Source organism: Lithobates pipiens, unplaced genomic scaffold, assembly GCF_037356315.1.
Source record: "Lithobates pipiens isolate NorthernLeopardFrog02 unplaced genomic scaffold, aLitPip1_a1.2 Scaffold_18, whole genome shotgun sequence".
NCBI lineage: Eukaryota > Metazoa > Chordata > Amphibia > Anura > Ranidae > Lithobates > Lithobates pipiens.
Window position 1 is genome coordinate 608717098 of NW_027507758.1, and position 4637 is coordinate 608721734.

Here is a 4637-nt window from a genome sequence, read left to right on the forward strand (position 1 = left end):
CATGCGTATGTAGTGTCATTAATTGTTCTAGGTGCAGACAGCAACCTCCAAAACTTTGAACAGTTTGGGAGTTTTCTTTCCTCCTTTTTCAGTTAATATGAAAATGAGGTCTTTAGAATGGTCTCTGACCATCTTCAGTTCTTCCCTGCTGTGGCGATTCCACCTGGCTGTGGAATAGAGGTTCTCCAGAAAGCTCATGTTGATGGGTCTTGTGTTTTGGGTGCACATCAAACTCAAATCAGCCGATCCCCCATTTACTTAAAATCGTAGAAACAGACAAACTGAGATTCCTTTGCATAGCAGACAAAGAAGGGCAAACACAGCCCCATGCCGTTCCTTCCAAGTTCTCTGATATTGTTTTATACCATTTATTTATAGCACTGTTGTAGAGAATATATAAAGACCCCTATAAGGTCCCCCTAAGTAGGCCCAGGGCAAACACCCATTTTACTGCTAAGAACTTTGAAAAAGGGAGTCATAATACCCTGTAGCATGTTGGCTGCTGTCACATACCTTACAGCAGAGCCCGAAATGACGAGGGTGAGGTCTAACAGGATTTTTTCAGGATCAGGATAAATCATGCAAGACAGCAACAGGGACACAGGGACGGGCTGAAGACAATCCAGCACTGGACAGCTGGCAAAGGAGAATCCAGAATTAGTGTTGGTAAAAAAGAGGGGTGAAACCCATAGTTGGAGAAGAAGGGTGATTGGTTGGTGGCTGCATGGGCAGAGTTATTAAATGTGAATTCTGCCAAGGCCAGCAGTGAGGCCCAATATTCCTGGGTAAAGCAGGAGAAGCAACGTAAGTACTGCTCAAGCATCTTGGTTAGTACGCTCAGTCTGCCCATTGGTCTGAGTGTGGTAGGCTGAAGAGAAACTGAGTTTGATGCCTAGGGCTTGACACAGCGCTTTCCAAAATTTTGAAGTGAACAGCACTCCACAATCTGAAACAATGTCACTAGGAATTCCATGCAGTCTAATAACTTCTTTAATTAAAACTTTCCGTTGTTGATGGGGTCCCTTTCATGGAGATAAAATGTGCCATCTTGAAGAGGCAATCAACTACCACAAAGATGGATGAAAACCCTTCAAAAGGGGGAGCTCCACAATAAAATACATTGCGATTTTATCCCAGGGTCTTTCAGGAATGGGCAGTGGTCTTAGTAATCCCAATACTTTGTTTTTACTATTCTTGTTCCTGAGGCAGGTTAGGGAAGAACTAACATATTTCCTACAATCCCTTGCTAGGTTGGGCCACCCGAAATGTCTCTGGACCAAGTCCATGGTCTTGTATCCCCCAAAATAGCCGGCCAAAGGGCAGTCATGGGTCTTGCAAGATGGTGGTGCACTAATTCTGTGGTATAAAAACCTTATTATCCTGCCAATAAAGTCCATTGTTTTCCTGAAGGTTCATGTCCGGGGGCAGAGAAGCTCCCCTGGATGCTTTACGGATCTGTGATATTAAATCGGATTGTGTTAATAGAAATTTTCCAGCCTGTAGGATGGTATGGGGTTGCAGTGGAACTTCGACTTCTGTGAAGATGCGGTATAGTGTCTCGGGTTTTACATTTTTGGACCCGGGACGGTAGGTAATATGGAAACTGAAGCGTGAAAAAAAAGAGCCCATTGTGCTTGCCTGGATCTGTTTGTGATCCATGAAGATCAGTATTGGGTGTGCTGCTCCCTCCAAGAGATACCGCCATTCCTCCAAGGCTGATTTGATCGCCAAAAGCCCCCCCACATCATAGTTCTTTTCTGACAGCCCTAATTTCTTTGAGAAAAAGCCACAGGGTGTATTAAAAACGTAGGTCCTTGGCGCTGGGACAAGATGGCCCTCACAGCGCTTTCTGAGGCATCCACTTCCAGGATGTAGGGTAGGGCAGGATTGGGATGCTTCAGTACTGGAGCAGAGGTAAATACTCCCTTTAATTTGTCAAATGCAACTTGAGCTGCCTCAGTCCATTGAAAATGGTTCTGTTTCTTGGTGAGTTGAGTGATGGGTGTGATGATACCAGAGTAGATTTTAATAAATTTCCTGTAAAAGTTAGAGAACCCGATGAAACGTTGTACCCCTTTCTTATCGATTGGAGGTGGTCAAGACATTATAGCTGAGACCTTTTGAGGATCCATTGCCATACCTCCAGTTGAGATTACCAGTCCCAGAAAGTGAATGGTCTGCTGTTCAAATTCACATTTCTCAGCCTTAGCATAGAGCCTGTTTTGTCTTAATCTGAGGAGGACCTGTTTCACATGGCCACAATGTAATTCTAGAGAAACCGAGAAGATCAGAATGTCGTCCAGGTAAATGATCATGAACAGGTCTAGGAAATCTCTGAAAATGTTATGGATGAAATGCTGAAAAGTTGCTGGTGCGTTGCATAGTCCGAAGCACATAAAGAGGTACTGGAAGTCACCAAATCGAGTCCGGAAGGCCGTTTTCAAATTGTCCCCTTTTCTGATTCTGATCAGGTTGTAGGCACTTCATAAATACAGCTTAGTAAATATTTTTGCAGAACGGAGTCTTTGGAACAGCTCCAGAATTAAAGGAAGGGGGTAACAATTCTTGACGGTAATCCAATTCAATTCCCTGTAATCCACACATGGACAGAGTGAGTGGCTGGGGAGGAAGAGTGTCGGATTGAACCCCTTCCTGAAGTTCCCATTGACATAATCCTTCAGGACCAGGAGTTCAGGCTCTGAAAGGGGCAAAAGTTCAATCGGGCACTCACAAGCCCGGTAGGGGGAAGAGTATCCGCCTTCTGTTTGTCAAAAACATTTAGGAAATCTTGGTATACAGATGGGACAAGATCTTGGGAATTGGACAGCCAATAACTGGAGCCCCATGGTGGGGGGCATTGAGGCAATTGTGGAGACAGTAGGAAGACTGGAAGACCAACTTCCCGGTAGTCCAATCAATCTGGGGTTATGAGCTTGCAACCATGGCATCCCCAAAATGATTTGGAAAAGTGGTGAGGAGATAACGTCCGGGCATACCAGTTCTTGGTGGTTCGGTAAAATGTCAGCAGGCAGAGGTTGAGTCTCGTGGGTGATGGGCCCAGATTTGATGTTTGACCCATCAACTAATCGTATGGAAAGTCTCTGTTGTTTTGGTCGCAGAGGAATATTGTGTTGCATGAATGATGAAACAACTACAGGCACCTGAATCAATTATGGCCTGGACCTGGAGTGCCCCTTCTGGAAGCTGTAGGGAGACAGGAACAGCAATGTGAGCAGACCTTGATAGAGTCAATGCACAAGGATCATGAGGAGGAGAGTCAAAAACTTATGAGTCTTTATATATATATGTTCCTCCAAGTAATATGCAGCAGTGTGCTGTTTTAACCTACGCTGGGACCTGTTGTCCCACAGCGCAGGCATATAAATACCACACTGCTGACACTTCCTTTCCAGGCCTATTGAAGGAGCAGCTGGTCCGAGTGCGTAGCATATCCAACCATGCAGCACCAGCTTGTCTCCTTGTTGGAAGCCCCCCCCCCCCCCCCCCCCGGAAGTGTTCCATGCCAGCCCCAGCATCTTCCTGATGGCCACAGGAAGTACTCTCTGCCGATAATCATCCATCTGCAGCCCCACATCTCTGCAGCGTCACACGGATTGGGAATTGAGGAAATATCCATGGACCACTGAATAACAGATGAGCCTTTTTATCTTTGTTGTCTTGTAAGTGTAATCATACGTTGTGTCATTAAAACATACATTTCAATACTGCATTCAGGTGGCTCTTCCCTTTTTACCCTTCTCAAACTTACGAGTTTTGTTGGGCACATGTTTGCATAGTGACCAGCTCCTCTGCAATAGAGACAGAGATTATTCAGACAGCAGCGCTGCTTTTCCTCCAGGGTCAATGGTGAATGAAGCAGGCCTATCTGCATTGGCTCCAGAGCTTCAGTAATGGCAGTAGGTAGTGGGGAAACAGGAGTAGGTAGGTTGCTAGGTACCCTGGGTAGCATCCATATGAGCTGGTACTGGCTGGTCCTCTCAGATCTTTGCTCCCTTAGCCGGCAATCCATCTGAATAGACAGTTGGATCAAATCTTCCAGGGAATTGGGGATCTCAACATGAGGCAGTTTGTCCTTAAGTTCCTCTGAGAGTCCTAGGTAGAACTGATAGCGTAGAGTGGTGTCATTGCATTGTGTATCGTAACTCGACCTTTTAAAGTCTGTCACATAGTCCTCCACAGGCCTACGACCCTGCTGGAGGGCGTGAAGACTGGCCTCGGCTGTTGTGGTACGCTAGGGGTCATCATAAAGTTTGGCCATTTCATTCTAAAAGGAATCCATAGTTTTCAGCAAAGGGGTGGCTTGTTCCAACAGGTGGTGAGCCCAGGTTTGGGGTTCTCCCTGAAGGAGTGAAATGATGAACTCCACCTTGGTGCTTTCCAGGGAGAAGGTACGGGGGTTGCAGAAAATAATACAACTGGCAGGCATTCCTGAAGGCACGGAACTTGCCGCGGTCTCCTGTAAATCTCACAGGACCGGGGAACCGTGGCTCTGGGGGTGGCACCACTAATGTGGGTGTAGATGCTGAAGCAGGTGGTGCGGGTGCTGTAGAAGTCAGGTGCATTGAGGTGCTTGGAGAGGGAGACTCCACTCTATGTTTGAGCCGCTGGTAGCCATC